Here is a 27070-nt window from a genome sequence, read left to right on the forward strand (position 1 = left end):
GGACTGGAAGAGATTATTCTAAGTGAAATAAGTCAAGCAGAGAGAGTCAATTATCATATTGTTTCACTTATTTGTGGAGCATAACAAATAGCATGGAGGACATGGGGAGTTAGAGAGGAGAAGGGAGTTGGGGTAAATTGGAAGGGGAGGTGAATCATGAGAGACTATGGACTCTGAAAAACAATCTGAGGGGTTTGAAGTGGTGGTGGGGGGTGGGAGGTTGGGATACTAGGTGGTGGGTATTAGAGAGAGCACAGATTGCGTGGAGCACTGGGTGTGGTGAAAAAATAATGAATAGTGTTATGCTGAAAATAAATTTTTAAAAAGCAAGAAAAATATAAAATATGAAACCTAAACTTACACCTAAAGGACCTAAAAAAGAACAAAAAATGAAGCCTAAAGCCAGCATGAGGGAATAATAAATTAGAGCAGGATAAATGATATAGAAACAAACAGACAAAAAAAACACAGTAGAACAGATCTGTGAAACGAGGAATGGTGAAAATATTAATAAAATTGATAAAACTCTAACCAGACTTTTCAAAAAGAAAAGAGATAAGACTGAAATAAATAAAATCACAAATGAGAGGAGAAATCACAACGAAGACCACAGAAATACATTAATTATAAGAGAATATTATGAAAAATTATATGGCAGCAAATTGGACACTCTGAAAGAAATGGATAAATTCATAGAAACACAAAACCACCAAAACTGAAACAGGAAGAAATAGAAAACTCAAACAGATGGATATCCTGCACAGAAATTGAATCAGTAATCAAAAATCTCCCAATAAACAAAAGTCCTGGCCCAAACAGCCTAAAAGGTGAATTCTACCAAACATTTATGGAAGAGTTAATACATATTCTTCTGAAGTTGTTCCAAAGAATGCAAATGGAAGGAAAAACTCCCAAACTCATTCTAAACCAAAGATGCCATCAAAAAAAGAGAGCGCCAGGTCAATATCTCTGATGAGCATGGATGCAAAAATCCTCAACGAAATACCAGCAAACAAAATCAAATAGTATGTTAAAATAATCATTCACCATGATCATGTGAGATTTATTCCTGGGCTGCAAAAGTGGTTCAGTATTTGCAAATCAGTCAACATGATACACTATATTAATAAAAGAAAGGATGAGAATCATATGATCCTCTGAATATATGCAGAAAAAAGCATTTGACAAAATATAGTATTAATTCTTTTTTTTTTTTATATTTGGTTAGCCAACATATATCACATCATTAGTTTTTGAAGTAGTGTTCAATGATTCTTTAGTTGCATCAATTCTTGATAAAAACCCTCAACAAAGTAGGGTAGAGGGAACAAACCTCAACATCATAAATGTCATATATGTATCTAACAAACAAACCTATATCTAATAACACCCTCAAAAGGGAAAACTGAAAGATTGCCCTCTACAGTCAGGAATAAGACAAGGATGTCCACTGTCCCCATTGCTATATAACATAGCACTGAAGTCCTAGCCTCAGCAAAAAGACAACAAAAAGAAGTTAAAGAATCCAAATTAGCAAGAAAGAAGTCAAATCTTCACTACTCGCAGATGACGTATTTCTCTATGTTGAAAACCTGAAAGACTCCACCAAAAAATTTCTATAACTGATGCTCAAATTCAGTAAAGTTGCAAGATAGAAAATCAATGTACGAAAATCTGTTGCATTTCTATACACCAATAATGAAGCAGTAGAAAGTGAAATCAAGGAATCAATCCCAATTACAATTGCACTAAAACTATACGACACACAGAAATAAACCTAACAAAAGACTTAAAAGATCTGTACTCTGAAGACTAGAAGACTTATGAAAGAAATTGAAGGGGGTACTTGGGTTGCTCAGTTGATTTAGTGTACAACTCTTGATTTTGGCTGAGGTCATTATCTCACAGTTATGAGATCAAGTCCTGCATCTGACTCCACACTCAGTAGGGAGTCTGTTTCTATTGCTCTCCCTTTGCCCCCCTCCCCTGACTCTCTCTCTCTCATTCTCTCTCAAATAAATAAATAAATAAATAAATAAATAAATCTTTTTTAAAAAGGAAATTGAAGATGAAACAAAGAAATGAAAAAACATGCCATGGTCATGGATTGGAAGAACAAATATTCTTAAAATATCTATAAAACCCAAAACAATCTACACATTTAATGCAATCCCTATCAAAATACCAACAACATTTTTCACAGAGCTAGGTCAAACTATATTAAAATTTGTGTGGAACCACAGAAGACTTTGAATAGTCAAAGCCATCTTTAAAAAAAAAAAAAAAAGCAAATCTGAGGTATCACAATTTTGGTCTTCAAGTGATATTACAAATCTGTAGTGATTAAGATAGTATATTACTGGCAGAAATACAGACACATAGATCAATGGGACAGAATAAAAACTCACAAATGAACCTACAACTATATAGTCAACTAATCTTTGACAAAGTAAGAACAAGTATTCAATGGAAATAAGACAGTCTCTTCAACAAATGGTGTTGGGAAAACTAGACAGCAACGTGTAGAAAAATGAAACCATACCACTTTCTTACACCACACACAAAAATAAATTCAAAATAGATTAAAGACCTAAATTTGAAGTGGGAAACCTTCAATATCTTAGAGGGTACCACAGGCAGTAACCTCTTTGACAACAGCCATAGCAACTTCTTACTAGATGTATCTCCTGAGGCAAGGGAAACAAAAGCAAAAATGAACTACAGGAACTACATGAAAATAAAATCTTCTGCACAGTGAAGGAAACAATCAACAGAAATAAAAGACAACCTATGAAATAGGAGAAGATATTTGCAAACGATGTATCTGATATATAGTTATGGTCCAAAATCTATAAAGAACTTATCAAACTCACACCCAAAACACAAATAATCCAATTAAGAAATGGGCAGAAGACACGAGTAGACATTTTCCCAAAGAAGACAAACAGTCCACAGACACATGAAAAGATGCTCAACATTACTCCTCATCAGGGAAATATTAATCAAAGGTACAGTGAGATACCACCTCACACATTTCAGAATGGCTAAAATTAACAACACAGGAAACAATATGTGTTGGTGAGGATGCAAAGAAAGGGGAACATGTATAGACTCTTGATGGGCACTAAGCATATCCATTACCTCCAAAAATTTTCTTGTGATATCTTTTCTTTCCATTTTTTAAACTCTATCATCTTGACATATTTTAAAGTGCACAATTTTGTATTGTTAATTATAGATACTGTTGTACAATGTAATTTTGTACTGTTAACTATAGATACTGTTGTACAATGTGTGTGTATGTGTGTTTGTGTATGTTATCTGCCTGTAGGGAATATGGAATTCATTATGTATAATAGTAACTTTATACCTACTGAAAAACACTTCCCCTTTACCCCTTTCCCTCCAGCTCCTGACAACCTTCATTTGATTCTTCTTCTCTGAGTTCAACTATTTTTATTTGTAACAGTTAATTTATCTTTCTACTATCTTCACATACTTACTATTAAGTATCTTAAGATGGGCTGTGGAATGACCTCTGGAATGACCTACAATTACCTTTATTTCTTTTATAAATTTTTTAAAATATATAATGTATTATTTGCCCCAGGGGTACAGGTTTGTGAATTGTCAGGCTTGCATACTTCACAGCACTCACCATAGCACATACCCTTAACACTGAAATCTCTATCCAAGGAGGATCCTCTGCCTCATTTACATAACATACAATGTGTGTATAGGCCTGTTTCTTTAAGGTGGATGTGTGACCTATGCTTACCTCTATAGAGAAGGACAAGGCTTCCCTATCTATTCATCTGAACACTAAACAAAAGGGACTCATTCACCCTCTCTTGGGGGGAGTCATAGCTTTGGAAGCCTTTCCCTATGATCTCCTTCTTTGCTGCAAATAAATTTTCTTTGTGTGACAACTCAACCTGGTGCAGTTTTTTTTTTTTTCACAAGGAGTGAATTCACATTGATTTGGTTACAGTTCTGCCTTTAAAAAGATGAACAGAAATAAACCATTTTTTACTCCTACCCCCACTGTTATTCTGTTCTAAGATATTCTGGTCATCTCTTGCCTAGATTACTGAACAGCTTTGTGACCTTTACCCTGCTCTTCTACCATACTCCCCCAACTCACTATGATCCACTACCCTGATTTCCTTATGTTCTTCATACAAACAGGTGCACTCCCTCTTGCTTTAGAACCTTTATTTACTTGAGGTTATTGCTGCTTAGAATGCTCTTTCCCCAAAATACACTATGGCTAACTCTCACTTCCTTCAAATTTCACCTTCTTAAAAAGGCCTACCCTTTACTACCTTGTTATATGACTGAAACCTGTCCCATTATCCTGCCACCTATATTGCTAATCCCTCCTACTCTCCTCTACTTTTTCTTTTTTCATTAGCACTTACCATCTTTAATCATTTTAGATAATTTACTAATTATGCTTATTTTTGTTGTCTGTCTTCCTCTGCTATATTTTTAGCCACTTGAGGTTATGAATCTTATTTTTATTTTCAGCATAACAGTATTCATTGTTTTTGCACCACACCCAGTGCTCCATGAAATCTGTGCCCTCTCTAATACCCACCACCTGGTTCCCCCAACTTCCCACCCACCGACCCTTCAAAACCCTCAGATTGCTTTTCGGAGTCCATAGTTTCTCATGGTTCACCTCCCCTTCCAGTTTCCCTCAATTCCCTTCTCCTCTCCATCTCCCCTTGTCCTCCATGTTATTTGTTATGCTCCACAAATAAGTGAAACCATATGATAATTGACTGTCTCTGCTTGACTTACTTCACTCAGCATAATCTCTTCCAGTCCCGTCCATGTTGCTACAAAAGTTGGGTATTCATCCTTTCTGATGGAGGCATAATACTCCATAGTGTATATGGACCACATATTCCTTATCCATTCATCCATTGAAGGGCATCTTGGATCTTTCCACAGTTTGGTGACCGTGGCCATTGCTGCTATAAACATTGGGGTACAGATGGCACTTCTTTTCACTACATCTGTATCTTTGTGGTAAATACCCAATAGTGCAATTGCAGGGTCATAGGGAAATTAGAGAATCGATTCCATTTACTATAGCACCAAGAACCATAAGATACCTGGGAATAAACCTAACCAAAGAGGTAAAGGAACTATACTCGAGAAATTACAGAACACTCATGAAAGAAATTGAAGCAGACACAAAAAGATGGAAGATCATTCCATGCTCTTGGATCAGAAGAATAAACATTGTTAAAATGTCTATACTGCCTAGAGCAATCTATACTTTTAATGCCATTTTGATCAAAATTCCATGGGTATTTTTCAAAGAGCTGGAGAAAATAATCCAAAAATTTGTATGGAATCAGAAGAGACCCCGAATTGCTAAGGAAATATTGAAAAACAAAAATAAAACTGGGGGCATCATGTTACCTTATTTCAAGCTTTACTACAAAGCTGTGATCACCAAGACAGCACGGTACTGGCATAAAAACAGACACATGGACCAGTGGAACAGAGTAGAGAGCCCAGATATGGACCCTCAACTCTATGGTCAATTAATCTTCGACAAAACAGGAAAAAATATACAGTGGAAAAAAGACAGTCTCTTCAATAAACGGTGCTGGGAAAACTGGACAGCTATATGTAGAAGAATGAAACTTGACCATTCTCTTACACCGTACACAAAGATAAACTCAGAATGGATAAAAGACCTCAACATGAGACAGGAATCTATCAGAATCCTAGAGGAGAACATAGCAGTAACCTCTTCGATATCAGCCACAGCAACTTCTTTCAAGATATGTCTCCAATGCAAAGGAAACAAAAGTGAAAATGAATGTTTGGGACTTCATCAAGATCAAAAGCTTCTGCACAGCAAAGGAAACAGTCAAGAAAACAAAGAGGCAACCCACGGAATGGGAGAAGATATTTGCAAATGACGGTACAGACAAAAGGTTGATATCCAGGATCTATAAAGAACTCCTCAAACTCAACACACACAAAACAGACAATCATATCAAAAAATGGGCAGATGAACAGACACTTCTCCAATGAAGACATACCAATGGCTATCACATGAAAAAATGTTCATCATCACTAGCCCTCAGGGAGATTCAAATTAAAACCACATTGAGATACCACCTTACACCAGTTAGAATGGCCAAAATTAGCAAGACAGGATCTTTGTTTTATTTAAAATTATATCTCAAATGCCTGAAACAGTGCCTGGCACATAGTAAGTACCCAATAAATGTTATTGAATAGATGAATGAAATGTTATTATTTAATAGATACTTCCTTTTTGGTTCATTCCTAAGGAAAATAGGAAATGTACTCTTGCAAAGATCTTTTTTCCAGGAAGAAACCCATGAGGGTTGAAAAGACATATTTTTCAAATATATTTCAAATATATATTTTGACCTCCTTAATGAATGACATTGTTACATATTATAAACTATCTCCTAATGAGTAGATTAGTGTATAATAAATGCAATAAATGTTGGTAAGTGCATTTTCTTACAGAATCCTAGACTATCAGAACTATGAAAGTTTATAGTACTAACTTAATTCTTTCATGTTATCCATGACAGTACTTTTTAATGTACTGAAACAATACAAATCAGGAGTAACTTACTTAGGATCCGACACTTTCTTTTCAACTGGGTAATCCTTAACCAATTCTAAGAACACAATGAATCAGTCTCTAAAACACTACATGAACTAACCCCTCCACTAGTTACTCCCACAGAGGATGGTGAGAAGTCATACTATTTCTTTCCACAAAACCATAGACATTTCTATGTGGGCATATGCTATGCCAGTATAGTCAGTGCACCAGAGAACCACATTCAGGTTATTTGGCAGATTGTCAAGGCTCTATGCAAACACCAGAAGTTCATATATAAGTCATTTACTTCTATAAAATAGAGGAGAGCAATCTATAGTTGTGGGAAAGACGGGGGCAGGCAGATTTCCCTGGCAGCCCATTCTCACCTTCTCAGGTTTCTTGTATTTGCTGCAGAGTGGCTGTCAGTTTACTTATCTTTATTCATCACTTAGGAGTGGGTGGAAGGACTCACCTAGCCTGCATTTACAGACAGAACTGGTCAACTAGGCTGCTTCAAACTTTTTTTTTTTTTTTTTAATGGCACTGATGGAACTAAAATAGCCAGAGTGAATAGAGGCATGAATGGTAGGCAAAATGTGAACAATTTTAAAAGCAGTCTTAAGATAGACATTCTGGGTGAACCATTTTTTTTATTTCTAACTAACTGCTACATCTTTACTAGCTAATAGTTGGGAAATCTTGACAGCCTTCTGCATGCTGACTCAAATGTTAAAAGCTGTAGGTTTTAGAGGGTTTTCTTAAGTTGAAAATAGGACAACATAAATCTTTCTTTAAAGGGAAAAGTCCTGCTTTAGTAACAAGGAAATGTTTGACTCATTCAGGGGAGATAATTTTTTCTTCTAATTTGTAAGCTTTTTCTATTTCTATTATCTCTATTTACATGTTCAAATTTCAGAGGTCAGTGGTGGAAATTATTGGCACATGGGCGCCAAAAGTCACCAACTCTGGAATACTCTGAACCTTATTTAGTAACAGTATTGTCTGGTATAGGATTCACTTTAGTAGTTGGTGTAACAATCCAGACTATCCACTATTGTAAAAAGAAGTGAAAGAAGAATATAAATGATCACCAGTAAGAAATTTCTAAATACGTCTGAGAATGGTGGGAAATCTCTTGTAAAATCAGCAAATGAATCAAGAAATAATAGATATCATTTATCATGCCCACAACTGGTATGTTTGCTTTTATATTCATCAACACTTAATTAAATTGAAATAAAAGTTAGGATAAACAAATACATTTTGTTCAGGATTTGGTTAAAAAAACTGGGAAGCCTCTTCCCCAGATAAAATCCAAGTGTAATTTATTAAAGAATTATCCTAATTCACTGCCTTCCTCCCACCAAGACACTATCTGTGGGCACCACACATACTGTCCTAAGAGTGAAACTGGAGGTGCTGCTATACCAGTACCTCCTATTCACACCACCTCCAAGCAAGAATGTCAGAGAAATGGAAAGAGGAACCCAATAAACTTGACTATTACCTGACTCTATCTTGGGATAAATCTCTTCACTTCACTTGGCCTCAATTTCCTCATGTACAAAATAAAGATTGTTATAATCTGGACTACGCACCTCATAAAAATTGTAAGAATAATACTGAAAGCAACAATAATTTCCTGAGGATTTATTATGTGTCTCAGGCTGAATTATAAATGTTTCATACCTATCAACTCATTTAATTCTCACAAGAATCCTATAAAGTACAGATGAGCTTTCTGAGAGACAGAGATCAAATAACTTGGCCTGGGCAATCTGGTTCCCAGGCCTGAATCCTTAATCCCCATGCTATATTTATGGAATCTAATGAGATAAAATGGTGCTTTGAAAGCTGCAAAGCCCTGCTACATTCATTTTATTTCTTTGTTGAAAAGTGAACAGTACCCTTTATAATTTCCATTGCCTCTGAATGGTACAGATATGAGGAGTAAACACGAATAAGGTAAAATATCATCAATTATTTCAGTTAATTCAAATTAACATCTATTTTGATGTATCATTCTCCAGTGACAAGATAATACTACCCTCTATGCAATATGACAATAGTTTGAAATGTAATTTTAAAACTGGAAGTGCTGGCACTGTGAGCCTCACACTCCTAAGAATTGGTTTGCAAATTTCAATAAAATCAACAATTTGGGGGTGCCTGGGTGGTTCAGTTGGTTAAGTGCCCAACTCTTGATTTCAGCTCAGGTCATGGTCTCAGAACTGTGGGAACAAGCCCTCTGTCAGGCCCCATGCTTTGCCTGGAGTCTCTTTGTCCTTCTGTCTCAGCTCCTCTTCTGCTTTCTCTCTATCAAATAAATAAGTAAAATCTTTAAAAAAAAAAACACAACTTGAACAGTATTAGTTATTTGTCTCTGAGAGGATTGAGATAAACTCTGCAACCTTTTTGTTGTTTCATGATCCTAATCTTTTTTTGCACCATTATTCCATAGGCATAAAATCAATGTTAATTAACATTAATTTTGTAAATTGAAATTAGTGTGGAGAATTTCATATTACTGCTTGACTTACATTGGAAACCTCATGAGATTTTAAAGATTCATTATATTTAGAAATCATACTTGCAAATAGGTCACCTTCTAAGCATTTTCCATAGTTTTCCTGCTCCAAAACTTACTAGAACACTGGTTCAAGATCTTCCAATCAGCTCTCTTCTACTAACTGGCTATGACTTTGAATGGATCACTTAGCTCCTGTTTTCTGCTTTATAAATAGAGAATTGAGGAACACATATTCTATTTTTGTTATAGGATTTCTTTTCCTCCAGGGCCCACAGTTCTTGGTCATGCCACTTTGATGAGTGAAAAGGTAGACCAGATGAAGTCTGGTGGTCAGCAAAGCAAAGTTCATTGAGCAATAGTACAAAGCTCATGAAGAGAGATGGGACCCAAGAGTGTTGCCACTGGAGTTTCTAAGTCTAGAGATTTTTATGGGCTTGTTGGTGAGCTGTTTTAATCTGGTTAACCACTCCCCCCTTGCACCTGTCACCCAATCATGTTTTTGTCATCTACCCATTCGTGGGAAAGGGGGGAGGGCTCCTTCCAGGGTGGTGTAAAGTCCAGTATAGTTAACATACAGTGTTAATTACTTTCAGGTGTACGTATAGTGATTCAACAATTGCATACGTCACCCAGTGCTCATCCTGACAAGTGCACTCTTTAATCTCCATCACCTCTTTAACCTATCCCCCTACCCACCTCCCCTCTGGTAACCATCAGTTTGTTCTCAATAGTTAAGAGTCAATTTTTTCCCTCTTTTCTTCCTTTGCTCCTTTTTTATTTTCCAAATTCCACATATGAGGGAAATTATATGATGTTTGTCTTTCTCTGACTTATTTCACTTAGCATAATACTCTCTAGCTCCAACCATGTTGTTTCAAATGGCATGATTTCATTATTTTTATGGCTGAGTAATATTGCTTCTCTATATATACCAGTTCTTCTTCTTTAAGATTTTATTTATTTGAGAGAAAGCGATCACAAGTAGGTAGAGTGGCAAGCAGAGGGAGAGGGAGAACCAGGCTCCCTGCTAAGCAGAGAGCCCAAAACAGGCCTTGATCCCAGGACCCTTGGACCCTACACCCAAAGGAAGACACTTAACCAACTGAGCCACCCAGATGCCCCATATATACCACTTCTTATTTATATATCCATCAGTTGATGTACACTTATTCTGGCTCCATAACTTGGCTATTGAAGATAATGCTGCTATAAACATCGGGGCTCATGTATCATTTTGAATTGTTATATTTTTTCCTTTGGGTAAATACCTAATAGGGCAATTGCTGATATTCTATTTTTAACTTTTTGAGGAACCTCCATACTGTTTTCTATAGAGGCTGTACCAATTTGCATTCCAATCAACAGTATAAGAGGGTCCCTCCTTCTCCACGTCCTTGCCAACACCTGTTGTTTCCTGTGTTGTTCATTTTAGACATTCTGACAGGTGTGAGGTGATAGCTCATTGTAGTTTTGATTTGTATTTTCCTGCTGATGAATGATGTTGAGCATCTTTTCATGTGTCTGTGGGCCCTCTGTATTTCTTCTTTGGAAAAATGTCTATTCACCTCTTCTGCCCATTTCTTATCTGGATTATTTGTGGGTTTTTTTGGGGGGTGTTGAGTTTGGTAAGTTATTTATGGATTTTTGATACTGACCCTTTATCATATATGTCATTTGAAAATACCTTCTCCCATTCCATAGCTTTCCTTTTAGTTTTTTTTTATTGTTTCCTTTGCTGTGCAGAAACTTTTTATTTATTTATATTTTTTAAAATTTATTTTTTATTTTCAGCATAACAGTATTCATTATTTTTGCACCACACTCAGTGCTCCATGTAATCCGTGCTCTCTATAATACCCACCACCTGGTACCCCGACCTCCCACCCCCCTACCACTTCAAACCCCTCAGATTGTTTTTCAGAGTCCATAGTCTCTCATGGTTCACCTCCCCTTCGAATTAATTGGAAGGAAAGGTGAAACTTGTTATTTTTGATGAATTCTCAATAGTTCATTTTTGCTTTTGTTTCCCTTGCCTCAGGAGACATACTGAGTAAGAAGTTGCTATGGCTAATGTCACAGAGGTAATTGCTTGTGTTCTATAGATTCAGGACTCATATTCTGGTCTTTAATCCATTTTAAATTTATTTTTGTGTATGGAGTAAGAACGTGGTTTCATTCTTTTTCATGTTGTCCAGTTTTCCAACACCATTTGTTGAAGATACTGTCTTTTATCCATTGGATATTCTTTTCTGGTTTGTTAAAGATTAATTGGCCCTATAGTTGTCGGTTCATTTCTGAGTCTCCTGTTCTATTGGTCTAGGTGTCCATTTTTGTACCAGTTACCCTAATGTTTCGATTACTACAGTTTTGTAATATAACTTGAAGCCCACAATTGTGATACCTCCAGCTTTTCTTTCTTTTTCAAGGTTGCTTTGGCTATTCAGGGTCTTTTGTAGTTCCATATAAAGTTTAGTACTGTTTGTGAGAGAGAGAGAGAGAGCACAAGCAGGGGGAGCAACAGAGGGAGAGGGAGAAGGGGCAACTCACTGAGCAGGGAGCCTGATGTGGGGCTGGATCCCATGACCCTGAGATCATGACCTGAGCTGAAGGCAGACTCTTAACTAACTGATCCACCCACGTGACCCTGTTGTTAGTATTTTGATAGGGATTGCATTAAATATATAGATTACTTTGGGTAGTACAGACATTTTAACAATATTTGTTCTTCCAGTCCATGAGAATGGAATGTGTTTCCATTTCTTTGTGTCATCTTCAATTTCTTTCATCAATGTTTCATAGTTTTCAGAGTACAGGTATTTTACCACTTTGATTAAGTTTATTCCTAGGTATCTTATTGTTTTTGGTGCAATTATAAGTGGGAATATTTCCTTAATTTCCCTTTCTGCTGCTTCATTATTGGTGTATAGAGATGCAACAGATTTCTGTACATTGATTTTATATCCTACAACTCTACTAAATTTGTGTATCAGTTGTAGCAGTTTTTTGGCCAAGTCTTCAGGGTTTCCTATATAGAGTGTCATGTCATCTACAAATAGTGAAAGTTTGACTTCTTCTTTGCCAATTTGGATGCCTTTTATTTCTTTTTGTCATCTGATTGCTGAAGTTGGACTTCTAGGACCATGTTGAATAACAGTGGTAAGAGTGGACATTTTTGAAAGACACTACTTTCTAAGTTCACCATAAGTATTATTAGACATGAATTGATGGTAACAGAAATTTGAAAAGAACAAAGTTGCATCTTATTAATGCCACACATGACATGACATTTTGATATTTTCTCCTCTTTAAATTGTCCTCAAAACTGATCTAATTATTTCACTATTGCTACTTAAACACCCGAGTTTGACATTGAGAGTTCATCTGTGGAGATAGTTCTTTGGAAAACTTCAACCAATGCAATGAGAAAAATATGATCTTCTGTATCCTAAATATTTGGGTAGATCATTTATTTTGTCCTGAGTTAGTATGAAAAAAAGAGTCTACTTGATGTCATACAAATTTACTTGATACATTAAAATTTTATACTGCAGTGATAGCTTTGATTATTTCTCTTCTCCATACTACCCAACAATGTCTTTCCTTTCCTACTCCATTCATTCACATAAACTTTTTACAATTCTTACCAGTAGGAAAGGAAAGTGGCGATTGGTTTCTTTCTCCCTGGCCCTTTATGCAACTGGCCTATGTACACAATCTGAATCTTAATATTTAGCTAACACTATTGTGCTACAGGATGAACACATTGCTGACATTACTCACCATACAGCTGCAGAGGTGATTCTGGAGCCACTAACACTACACTTACAAACTGCCTATTACCTGAATTTCTCTCCAAGCTTCTGATGCTCTTAGCACCTGAAAGATCTCCAGGGCATTGCTCTAGATCACCTAGCTTTAGGTCATGTGGGTAAAGTCAGGGTATTGTTATGCAGGTAAGCCCAGAGTTTGTATTTCATGGGGCAACATGATAATGTTATGGAAACATGAGCTATTGAGCCAAAGGCCTAGAATTTACTAGCTGCTGGCGGGTCACTTGAATTTTCTGGGTTTGAGATTAAAATTAATTTATTGGGCACCTGGGTGGCTTAGTCAGTTAAGTGTCTGCCTTCAGCTCAGGTCATGATCCTGGGTCCTGGGATCAAGTCCCACATCAGGCTCCCTACTCAGCAGAGACAGCCTGCTTTTCCCTCTCCCTCTGCCCCTCCCCCCACTCATGCTCTCTCTCTCTCTGTGTCAAATAAATAAACCTTTAAAAATAAATTTAAAATTAATTTATCTTTGGGGCACCTGGGTGCCTCAGATGGTTAAGCATCTGCCTTCAGCTCAGGTCAAGATCCCAGGGTCCTGGGATCGAGCCCCACAGTGGACTCCCTGCTCAGTGAGGCTCCTGCTTCTCTCTCTCCCTCTACTTTTCCTCCTGTTTGTGCTCTCTTGCTCTTTCTGTCAAATAAATAAATAAAATCTTTTAAAAAACAATTTATCTTTAAAAAATTTAAATTTTTAATATTTTATTTTTAAAATTTTATGTTTTCAGTGTTCCAAGATTCATTGCTTATGCACCACATCCAGTGCTCCATGCAATATGTGCCCTCTGTAATACCCAACACCAGGTTCACCCAACCCCCCACCCTCCTCCCCTCCAAAATCCTCGGTTTGTTTCTCATAGTCTGTGGTGTCATTTGCAAATATATTCTCCCATCTGTGGGTTGCCTCTTTGTTTTGTTGACTGTTTCCTTTGCTGTGCAGAAGCATTTGATCTTGATTAAGTCCCAAAAGTTCATTTTCACTTTTGTTTCCTTTGTCTTTGGAGACATGTCTTGAAATAAGTTGCTATGGCCAATGTCAAAGAAGTTACTGTCTATGTTCTACTCTAGGATTTTGATAGTTTCCTGCCTCATGTTGAGGTCTTTCATCTATTTCGAGTTTATCATTCTGTATGGTGTAAGAATGATCGAGTTTCATTCTTCTATACATAGGAGAGGATGTGGAGAAAGGGGAACCCTCTTACACTGTAGGTGAGAATATAAGTTGGTGCAACCACTTTGGAAAACAGTGTAGAGATTCCTCAAAAAATTAAAAATAGAGCTACCCTATGGCCCTCCAATTGCACTACTGGGTATCTACCTCAAAGATAGAGATGTAATAATTTATATTTTAACGTTGTTTAAAGGATTAAATGATATATTGCTTACAAGGAGGTCAAAACAATGCCAAAAAAATAGTGCTTTTGAAATAATAACTGTTAATGATGTTTATAATAGGTAAACATGTATAAAATGTTTCATGTTGGCTGTCTTTCATGTTGGCTGTTAGGGAAAGACAAGCAGAGTGCTATGCCACTATAGCCACTGTAGCATTCCAAAAGTCTATGAGTACAGATAGAATAATCTTATTGCCCCCCCCAAAGCAAAGTTTTACTATACTTTCCACCAGCATGCAATTGAAGAAATGACGCCATTGGTGGACAAAGGGATAGTGGAGCGAGTGTGGGGTAATAACTTGACTTATCATTAAATTTCAATGTCTTGCTCAGCAATTATCATAGAATGAACCTGAACTGTTGACCTAACTGAAGAAGGGTCTATGATAGGACAAGGAGCATCTCTAGACTTCCCAGAGCTCAGATATTTGTACCAGAATAGAAATAGTTTCTATCCTCTCGCATCTCCTTGCTACTTCAACAGATTCCCTCATCCTTCTGGGATGAACATAAACCCATAAAGATAATTTTGTACCTGCCCTTGCTGGATCACTCTCTAAGGGCAGAAAACAAAAACTCTTTGCACGATGCCAGGGTGGATCACTGAGTACTGGTATCTGGCCCATAAAATTTTATGCTAGCTGCTGGGAAAACAAGTAATTTTCTGATGTTGGTGGGATATATTTAAAAACTAACTGTACTACATCCAATAGAGTCTCCCTCAGCTATAAATATAGGGGGTTCATTCCTTATATCCACTTTCTGTGGGAAATAAAGTAGCAGATAATTACTTCCAAGTCCAAGCCATGACAGACCTAGGAACAGAAGGCAGGCTTGTGGACCAGTAACTAGCTTGCATGCCACATAGCTGATCTCACCCAAATGTGACTCAAAATTGTTGCTGATGGGTGACTCCCTCTAGGAGAATAGTTATTCATTGAGCTATATTTAGGGGGCCACATGGAGAAGCTAATAATATCCATCATCTACTTGGTTTTCAACCCTTCTGACTGGTGATTTATGACCCAATCATTTCCCATCTGTTAAACAAAAGTATTAATGAAGCTAGAACTTTCAGATATCTATAGTGAAAAGAACAGTGATATATGTAAAAAAGTCTTTGAAATATATCTCAATTTGAGTATACAATGATTTTTTCTTTAAATTTAATTAATTAACATATAATATATTATGAGTTTCAGAGGTAGAGTTCAATGATTCATCAGTTGTATATAACACCCAGTGCTCATTAAATCACATGACCTGCTTAATGCCCATCACCCTGTTATCCCATCACCCACCCGCTCCCCTCCAGCAACTCTCAGTTTGTTTCCTATGGGTAACAGTCTCTTATAGATTGTCTCCCTCTTTGATTACATCTTATTTTTCCCTCCCTTCCTCTATGCTCCTCTGTTTTGTTTCTTAAATTTCACATGAGTGAAATCATATGATAATTATCTTCCTCTGATTTATTTATTTCATTAGGATTATACCCCCTACATCTATCCACATTATTGCAAATGGCAAGTTTCATTTTTGATGGCTGAGTAATATTCCTTTGTGTGTGTGTGTGTGTGTGTGTGTGTGTGTGTGTGTATAAAACACATTTTCTTTACTCATTCATCTATCATTGAACAACTGGACTCTTTCCATAGATTGGCTATTGTGGACACTGCTGCTATAAATGCCCCTTTGGATCACTACATTTGTATCACTGAGGTATATACCTAATAGAAAAATTGCTGGGTCATGGGTAGCTCTGTTTTCAACTTTTTGAGGACTCTCCATAGCATTTTCCAGAGTGGTTGTACCAGCTTGTATTCCCACTAGCAGTGTAAAAGTGTTCCCCTTTCTCCACATCCTCTCCAACATTTGCTGTTTCCTGAGTTGTTGAGTTTAGCCCTTCTGACAAGTGTGAGGTGGAATCCTCTTGTGGTTTTGATTTGTTTTTTCCTGATGCCTAGTGATGCTGAGCATTTTTTCATGTGTCTGTTGGCCATTTGTATGTCTTCTTTGGAGAAATTCTGTTTATGTCCTCTGCCTATTTTCTTGATGGGGTTTTTTGATTTTTGAGTTTGAGTTTCATAAGTTCTTAATATATCTTGCATACCAGCCCTTTATCTGATATGCCATTTGCAAATGTCTTCTTCCATGCAGAAGGAAGGTTGCCTTTTAGTTTTGTTGAGTGTTCCCTTTGCTGTGCAGAAGCTTTTTATCTTGATGAAGTCCCAATAGTTTATTTTTACTTTTTTTTTCCTTGCTTTTAGAGTCATGGCTTGTCAGAAGTTGTTGCAGCCAAGGGTGAAGAGGTTGATGCCTGTATTCTCCTCTAGGATTTTGATGGATTCCTGTCTCACACTTAGGTCTTTCAAACATTTTGAGTTGATCTTTGTGTGTGGTGTAAGAAAATGGTTCAGTTTTATTCTTCTGCACATGGCTGTCCAATTTTCTGATCACCATTTATTGAAGAGACTGTCATTGTTCCATTGGATATTGTTTCCTGCTTTGCAAAGATTAGTTGAACATAGAGTTGAAGATCCATTTCTGGGTTCTCTATTATTTTCCATCGATCTATGTGTCTGTTTTTGAACAGGAAATGGGAGAAGATATTTGCAAATGACAATACAGACAAAGGGCTGATATCCTTGTATAAAGAACTCCTTAAACTCAACACACACAAAACAAATAATCAGGTCAAAAAATGGACAGGTGACATGGACAGATACCTCTCTAAAAAAGACATACAAATGGCTAACAGACACATGAAAAAATGTCCATCATCACTGGCCATCAGGGAGATTCAAATCAAAACCACATTGAGATACCACCTGACCAGTTAGAATGGCCAAAATTAACAAGACAGGGAACAACGTGTGTTGGAGAGGATGTGCAGTAAGGGGAACCCTCTTACTGTGGTGGGAATGCAAGTTGGTGCAGCCACTTTGGAAAACAGTGTGGAGAATCTTAAGAAATTAAAAATAGAGCTTCCCTATGACCCTGCAATTGCACTACTGGGTATTTACCTGGAAGACACAGATGTAGTGAAAAGAAATGCCATCTATATCCCAATGTTCATAGCAGCAATGGCCACAGTCACCAGACTATGGAAAGAACCATAAAGCCCTTCAACGGATGAATGGATAAAGAAGATACGGTCCATATATACTATGGAGTATTATGCCTCCATCAGAAAGAATGAATACCCAACTTTCATATCAACATGGAGTGGACTGGAAGAGATTATGCTGAGTGAAAGAAGTCAAGCAGAGAGTCAATTATCATATGGTTTTGCTTATTTGTGGAGCATAAGGAATAACATGGAGGACATGGGGAGACAGAGAGGAGAAGGGAGTTGGGGGACACTGGAGGGGGAGACAAACCATAAGGGACTGTGACTCTGAAAAACAAACTGAGGGTTTTAGAGGGGAGGGTGTGGGAAGTTAGGTGAGCCTGGTGGTGTGTATTGTGGAGGGCACGTTTTGCATGGAGCACTGGGTGTGGTGCATAAACAAGGAATTCTGGAACACTGAAAATAAACTAAAAAAAAAAAAAGAATTAAAAAGACAAAAAAAGCAAGTATTAGGAAAAAAAGAATTACAGCTCTGCTTTTTGTAAAGTATACATAAATGTACATGGATATACATTTACCCAGAATATTAGCCATTCCTTTCTTTACGTGGGAGTCTATGGGTGCTTTTGCTTCCCTTATCTCGATTTTCCCATGTTTTTCGAAATTCTGAATTAAAATTTATTTGCCTTTTCCAAATATAAAAAATAAATTATTAAGTGGGAGGAATCTTCCAAAACAGAAGAAATTAAAGAATCACAAAAGACAACTTTGTCCTAACCTATCTAAATATATGTAAAAAGATGGATTAGATATTTTTCTAGGAAAATATAAGTATTTCCAGAAAAAAATATTAAACAGAGTGATTTCCATGGAACTAATAGAGAAATCCCTCCACCTCCATACACACACAGAACACTAGATACATCAGTGTCAACCAGGATTTCCAATTATAGTTAAACTATTTCAGAGCATAAAAAAGGAGGAAAACCTCTACATTTTTAATGAAGTGAGTATAACATTGATTTAAAAATCTGAAAAAGATTGCATTTAAAAAGAAAATCATAGAATAATCACCTTTACAAATGTAAGTCATAAAATCCTAAACAAAATATTAGTGAACAGCATCTAGTGGCACATAAATAATAAATTGTGACTAAGTGGGATTATTCCCAGAATAAAAGGGTATATAATTAATCATATTAATACATCAAAGGAAATAATTTTATGATCATCCCCACAAAAGTTAAAAGGCAACTGACAGAAATTAATACTCATTCATGGAAAAAAGCACTTAATAAAAATAAAAATCCATTAATATTTTGACAACATAATAAAATATAATTCTCCCAAACCAGAAGTCAGCATTAGTCATAAAAAACATAGTGAATCCCTCTAAAATAAGGAACAAAACTAGTATGCTTACTATTACTACTATTATTTAACAGTATTTGAGATGGCAACCAAATAGTTAAACAAAGACAGAAACTAGAGTTATAAGAATTAGAAAGGAGAGTAAAAGCTATCATTATTTATGTACAGTAAAGTCACATAGAAAACCAAGATTTTGAATAGAATCAGTAGCATCCATTTGGTCAAACAATGAGTTTAGAAGATAAAGCAGAAGAAACTAATCAGCAATAAAAAAGAATTAAAATATTTACATATAAAAAAACTGAAACCATGTAATTACTAGAGGAAAACATTAGAGAAATCCTTTACAAAATTGGAATGGGGAATTTCTTTCTATGACTCAAGATATAGAAGCCATAAAATGACAAAGGAAATTTTACTACATTAAAAACAATACAAACAAAATAAAACAGAAAAAGCTCTATGTAGTCAAATCACCATGAACAAACACAAGTTACAAAGATAGGAAAAAAATATTTGCAACTGATACTGTACTATTCAGGGTTCCAGGAAGAAACAGTTAATTCAGGGTGAGTTTTTTTTTATGACTAATATTCATTTTATCTGGAAAATAGCATTTTTAGACTACTTCTTTTTCCACCCACTCCAATCAGAAATGTCTCCTCTAACTTTCACTTCCCCAGCTACTTCCAGCTTTTACTTTATCATGTTTTTTAAAAAATTTTAATTCCAGTGGAGTTAACATAGAGTGTGATATTAGTTGCAGGTGTACAATATAGTGATTCAACAATTCTGTATTCTACTCAGTGTTCATCATAATATACTCTTTAATTTCCATCACCTATTTCACCCATCACTCCACCCACTTCCCCTCTGGTAGCCATCAGTTTGTTCTTTATGCTTAAGAGTCTGTTTCTTGGTTTCTCCATCCCTCTCACTCTATTTCCTTCATTCCACTGTTTAATAAATTCCCTTATGAGTACAATCATATGAGTACAATCATATGGTATTTGTGTTTCACTGACTTATTACACTTATAATTATACTCTCTAGCTCTTTCCCTGTTGTTGCAAATGGCAAGAATTCATTATTTTTTATGGCTGAATAATATTCCATTATGTATATATCTCTTCTTCTTTTTTAAAAAATTTCTTTTCAACGTAACAGTATTCATAGTTTTTGCACAACACCCAGTGCTCCATGCAATCTGTGCCCTCCATAATACCCACCACCTGGTTCCCCCAACTTCCTACCCCCCACCCCTTCAAAACCCTCAGGTTGTTTTTCAGAGTCCATAGTCTCTCATGGTTCACCGCCCCTTCCAATTTCCCCCAACTCCCTTCTCCTCTCTAACTCCCCATTTCCTCCATGCTATTTGTTATGCTCCACAAATCAGTGAAACCATATGATAATTGACTCTCTCTGCTTGACTTATTTCACACATCATAATCTCTTCCGGTCCTGTCCATGTTACTACAAAAGTTGGGTATTCATCCTTTCTGATGGAGGCATAATACTCCATAGTGTATATGGACCCCATCTTCCTTATCCATTTGTCCGTTGAAGGGCATCTTGGTTCTTTCCACAGTTTGGCGACCGTGGCCATTGCTGTTATAAACATTAAGGTACAGATGACCCTTCTTTTCATTACATCTGTATCATTGGGGTAAATACTCAGTAGTGCAATTGCAGGGTCATAGAGAAGCTCTATTTTTTATTTCTTAAGATTCTTCACACTGTTTTCCAAAGTGGCTGCACCAACGTGCATTCCCACCAACAGTGTGAGAGGGTTCGCCTTTCTCCACATCCTCTTGCACACATGTTGTTTCCTGTCTTGCTAATTTTGGCCATTCTAACTGGTGTAAGGTGGTATCTCAATGTAGTTTTAATTTGGATTCCACCGATGGCTAGTGATGAACATTTTTTTCATGTGTCTGATAGCCATTTGTATGTCTTCATTGGAGAAGTGTCTGTTCATGTGTTCTGCCCATTTTTAGACATGGTTATCTGGTTTGTGTGTGTTGAGTTTGAGGAGTTCTTTATAGATCCTGGATATCAACCTTTTGTCTGTACTGTAATTTGCAAATATCTTCTCCTATTCCATGGGTTGCCTTTTTGTTTTGTTGACTGTTTCCTTTGCTGTGCAGATCTTGATGAAGATCTTGATGAAGTCCCAAAAGTTCATTTTGATCTTGATGAAGTTGATTTTGATCTTGATGAAAACTTCATTTCAAAAAAACTGAAACCATGTAATTACTAGAGGAAAACATTAGAGAAATCCTTTACAAAATTGGAATGGGGAATTTCTTTCTATGACTCAAGATATAGAAGCCATAAAATGACAAAGGAAATTTTACTACATTAAAAACAATACAAACAAAATAAAACAGATCTTGATGAAGTCCCAAAAGTTCATTTTCGCTTTTGTTTCCTTTGCCTTCTTTCAACTATCTTGAAAGAAGTTGCTGGGGCTGATATCGAAGAGATTACTGCCTATGTTCTCCTCTAGGATTCTGATGGATTCCTGTCTCACATTGAGGCCTTTTATCCATTTCGAGTTTATCTTTGTGTACGGTGTAAGAGAATGGTCGAGTTTCATTCTTCTACATATAGCTGTCCAGTTTTCTCAGCACCATTTATTGAAGAGACTGTCTTTTTTCCACTGTATATTTTTTGCTGTTTTGTCAAAGATTATTTGACCATAGAGTTGAGGGTCCATATCTGGGCTCTCTACTCTGTTCCACTGGTCTATGTGTCTGTTTTTATGCCAGTACCATGCTGTCTTGGTGATCACAGCTTTGTAGTAAAGCTTGAAATCAGGTAACATGACACCCCCAGTTTTGTTTTCCTTTTTCAACATTTCCTTAGCAATTTGGGTTCTCTTTTGGTTCCATAAAAATTTTAGATTATTTGCTCCAGCTCTTTGAAAAATACCAGTGGAATTTTGATTGGGATGGCAGTGAAAGTATAGATTGCTCTAGGCAGTATAGACATTTTAACAATGTTTATTCTTATGATCCATGAGCATGGAATGGTCTTCCATCATTTTGTGTCTTCAATTTCTTTCATGAGTGTTCTGTAGTTCCTAGAGTACAGATCCTTTACCTCTTTGTTTAGATTTATTACCATGTATCTTATGGTTCTTGGTGCTATAGTAAATGGAATCGATTCTCTAATTTCCCTTTCTGTATTTTCATTGTTAGTGTATAAGAAAGCTACTGATTTCTGCACATTGACTTTGTATCCTGCCACGTTGCTGAATTGTTGTATGAGTTCTAGTAGTTTGGGGGTGGAGTCTTTTGGGTTTTCCATATAAAGTACATGTCATCTGTGAAGAGAGAGAGTTTGACTTCTTCATTACCAATTTGGATACTTTTTACTTCTCTTTGTTGTCTGATTGCTATTGCTAGGACTTCTAATACTGTGTTGAACAAAAGTAGTGAGAGTGGGCATCCTTGTCGTGTTCCTGATCTCAAAGGGAAGGCTGAGAGATTTTCCCCATTGAGGATGATATTTGATGTCAGTTTTTCATAGATAGATTTTATGAAGTTCAGGAATGTTCCCTCTATCCCTATACTTTTAAGCCTTTTAATCAGGAACGAATGCTGGATTGTGTCAAATTCTTTTTCTGCATTGATTGAGAGGACCATGTGGTTCTTCTCTCTTCTCTTATTGATTTGTTCTATCACATTGATTGATTTGTGAATGTTGACCCACCCTTGCATCCCATGGATAAATCCCACCTGGTCATGGTGGATAATCATTTTAATGTGCTGTTGGCTCCTATTTGCTATGATCTTGTTAAGAATCTTAGCATCTATATTCATCAGTGATATTGGTCTGAAATTCTCCTTTTTGGTGTGGTCTTTGCCTGGTCTGGGGGTCAGGGTAATGCTGGGTTTATAAAAAGAGTCTGGAAGTTTTCCTTCTGCTTCCAGTTTTTGAAACAGCTTCAGGAGAATAGGTGTTATTTCTTCTTTGAAAGTTTGGTAGAATTCCCCAGGGAATCTTTCATGTCTGGGGCTCTTGTTTTTAGGGAGGTTTTTGATCACTGTGTCAATCTCGTTACTAGATATCGGTCTATTCAGGTTGTCAGTTTCTTCCTGGTTCACTTTTGGGAGTTTATAGTTTTCCAGGAATGCATCCATTTCATCTAGGTTGTGTAACTTATTGACATATAACTGTTGATAATAACTTCTGATGATTGTTTCTATTTCCTTGGTGTTAGTTGTGATCTCTTCCTTTTCATTCATAATTTTATTAATTTGGGTCTTCTCTCTTTTCCTTTGGATTAGTTTGGTCAATGATTTATTGATCTTATTGATTCTTTCAAAAAACCAGCTTCCAGTTTCATTGATGTGTTCCACTGTATCTCTAATTTCTATCTCATTAATCTCTGCTCTAATCTTGATTATTTCACTTCTTGTATGTGGAGTTGGTTTAATTTGTTGTTGATTCTCCAGTTCTTTAAGGTGTAGCAACAGCTGGTGTATTCTGAATTTTCAATTTTTTTGAGGGAGGCTTAGAGCGCTATGTATTTCCCCTATAGGACCATCTTTACTGTATGCCATAGGTTTTGGATGGAAGTGTCTTCATTCTCATTGGTTTCCATGAATTGTTTCAGTTCTTCTTTGATTTCATGGTTGATCCAAGCATTCTTAAGCAAGGTGTTCTTTAGCTTCCAGGTGTTTGAATTTCTTCCAAACTTTTCTTTGTGGTTGAGCTCCAGTTTCAAAGCATTGTGATCTGAGATCATGCAGGAATAATCTCAATCTTTTGGTATCAGTTGAGCCTTGGTTTGTGACCCAGTATGTGGTCTATTCTGGAGAAGGTTCCATGTGCACTCAAGAAGAATGAGTATTCTGCTGTTTTAGGGTGGAATGTTCTGTATATATCTATGAGGTCCATCTGGTCCAATGTGTCATTCAATGCTCTTGTTTCTTTATTGATTTTCTGCTTCAATGATCTATTTCTGAGAGAGGTGTGTTAAGATCTACTATTAATGTTATTATATCAATATGACTCTTTATCTTGATTAACAGTTTTCTTCTGTAATTGGCTGCTCCCATATTGGGGGCATGGATATTTACAATTGTTAGATCATCTTGGTGGATATTCCCTTTAAGAATTATGTAGTGCCCTTCTGTATCTCTTACTACAGTCTTTAGTTTAAAATCTAATTTATCTGATATGAGAATCATTACCCCAACCTTCTTTTGAAGCCCATTGGCATGAAAGATGCTTCTCCATCCCTTCACTTTCATTCTGGTTGTATCTTTAGGTTCAAAATGGGTCTCTTGTAGACAACATATGGATGGATCCTGTCATTTTATCCAATCTGCAACCCTGTGTAATTTTATGGGTGCATTTAGGCCATTCACATTGAGAGTGATTATTGATAGATACGTTTTTATTGACATCATGTTACCTTTGAAGTCTTTCTTTCTGTATATTGTCTCTATATTTCTGTTCCTTGACATTCTTAGGATTTTGTCTCTTTTATAGAACCCCCCCCTTAATATTTCCTGCAGTATCGGCTTAGTGGCCGCATACTCTTTGAAGCCTTGCTGGTCTTGGAAAGTCTTTATCTCTCCATCGATTTTGAATGTCAGTCTTGCTGGATAAATTATTCTTGGCTGCATGTTCTTTTCATTTAGTGTCCTGAATGACAGTCTGATGTTATTCTGATGGGCTTTCTTCTGTACATAAGGAGCTTCTTTGTCCTAGCTGCTTTCAAGAGATCCTGTCTACAATTATGATTCATCATTCTTACTATCAGGTGTCTTGAGGACTTTTGAGAATCCATAATCTTGGGGGAGATCATTCTGCCTCTAGCACATGAACACTGGTTCCATTCACGAGATTGGGAACATTTTCATGGAGAATATGTTCCACTATATCTCCTAGATTTCTTTCCTTCTCCTCCCCCTCAGGGATTCCAATAATTCTGACGTTGCCACGTTTCATGGTGTCATTTATTTCCCTAATTCTGTTTTCATGGTTCTAAGCTGTTTGTTCCAGGCTTCCTCCTGATCCTTTCTCTCTATCTGTTTGTCCTCCAGATCACTAATTCTATCTTCTGTCTCAGTTACTCTAGCGTTGAGAGAATTTATATTAGATTGGAACTCATTGAGAACATTGTGAACATCATCCCTGGTGGCTTTCAGTTCTGCCTTTATCAATTCCATTTTGTCATCTTTGACACTCTCCAACTTAGTTCTGCCTGGATACTTGTTAGCCTGAATTCTCTGTCTGACATATTGTCTATGTTGATAGCCATTAGCTCTGTTGCAGAAGGCCCAGCCTCTGAATTTTTCTTCTGTTGGGCATTCTTCCTACTAGTCATTTTGGTGAGAGATGGCCGAATGGATGTAGCTGAATGTATTTACCATGGTGCAGGCAAGGTGCACCCTGGAATGCTTCTGAGCAATCAAGACTCCCCACCAAAACGAAAGAAAAAAGAAAGAGAGAGAGAGAGAGAGAGAGAGATTGACGGGGAAAAAAAAGAAAGATAAAATAAAAGAGAAGGCCCAGCCTAACTTGGCCCCAAGGTAAGATTTTTGAAGTATACAAACAAAAACAGACAAACAAAAAGACTGATAGAAGTAGATGACAAGAGAAAATATATATATATATATATATATATATTTAAGCAAAACAAAAAAGAACCTCGTCAAAAAGAACCCCAAGTATAAGATTTATATACTACCAGGACAAACACAAAAACACAGAAACACTGGTGGAAGAAAAAGATGGGAGAGTGGTTGTAAATTCTCAATGTGGGTGAGGAAGGTTGTTTTGATTCTTCCTGGATGTATCTTGATATCTTTGTTAAAAGATTCAACTTTCCTAAGATAAAGGGGGATTAAAAATAGGTTTACCTATAGGGGTAGCATTGATTGGGGAAGGGGATTACCTTGAAGTTTAAATCTATATGAATATTAGAAAATAAAAATTAAAAAAGAATAAACTAAACTAAAATTTAAAAAAAATTTAAAAATAGAAAAGCAAAAGAAAAACATCTGTATATGTATCCAAAAGTTCAGGTTAAAAGGTTATTATGGAATTTGATGTACTAGACATCTCACTGTGATGGTAAATAGGTTAAAAAATTATCTATATAAAAATGAACAAGAATAGGGGAAACGAATTAAAAGTAAATGTTGTATCTATGAAGTAGTAGTGGTTGTTCTCTTGTCTCCCCCGCCATCTCGTTGGCTTTCTAGGGAAGGGGCCTGCCACATGGGTTTTCAGGCAGTGTTTCCTGAGTTAAGTCCTCCCACCCCCCTCAAGGGGGTGGGCTCTGAGGAAACCGGGTTTTCAGGTTTTTGTTCTCTGGAGGTGTTTTGTTTCTTTGTTCATTTGTTTTTTCTCACCTTGACAGCTTTTGATGGTTTTTGGAGGTTTAGGGGAAAGCAAACTGCACCCAGACCTCCGTCTCAGAGAGAAGCCTCAGTCTGTTGCCCTCTGGGTGCTCCAGAGCTTGTAAATTCCTCCTCAGCTGCTGGCAGAGCACATTCCCAGTCGTGGTCTCTGGGGATGCAGGAACTCCTGCTTGTACCCAAAACCACAACAGCAACAACTGTCTGGGTAGCTCCACACCACCAGAAATGTCCCAAGCAGTGATAGCACACTGAGATTTTCCCGCTGGTCTGGGCTGGGAGTGCTCAGTCTTTCCGGGTCTGATAGTGCCGGGCTGGCGCCTGCAAGCACCTTTCTCAGGGGGAGGTATGGTGCTCTCAGGCGTGCTCCTGGCTCAGGGACCAAGACCTGGTTTCTCCACCACACTCTCTCTGGCTTAGCGCCAGGGCTGGCTGTCCTCAGTCCAGGGACTTAAGCCCCTGTACCTAACCGCCCTGATTCCCACAATTTCCCCCACGATCCTTTGCTCTTTTTGAGTGCTTTCAACCAGACTCCAAGTTAATGCTGGTCCACAGACGCAGGGCACTCTCTTAGTGGGGTATTACTTTCCAATGGGTCACTTCTGGTGGCTCCCTCCCCCTTTTGTTTATCTTCCTATGTCAGTCCAATGTTCCCTCTCCACTTTACCTGCCCATTGGTGTCTTCAGCCCCCGTAGAGATCCAGACGTTTGTAATTCTAATCTCAGGCTGATTTCCTGGGTGACCAGAGTTCTTTGGTAGGTAATCAGCTCACTTTAGGGTACAGGTTGAAACAGCACCTTCTCCTAGTTCCCCACCATCTTGTCACCCTCATATATACCTCTTCTTTATTCATTCTTCTGTTGATGGACATATGGGGTTCTT

Source organism: Mustela putorius, unplaced genomic scaffold (genome assembly GCF_011764305.1).
Source record: "Mustela putorius furo isolate JIRA1106 unplaced genomic scaffold, ASM1176430v1.1 tig00000870_pilon_pilon_pilon, whole genome shotgun sequence".
In the NCBI taxonomy this organism is placed as follows: Eukaryota; Metazoa; Chordata; class Mammalia; order Carnivora; family Mustelidae; genus Mustela; species Mustela putorius.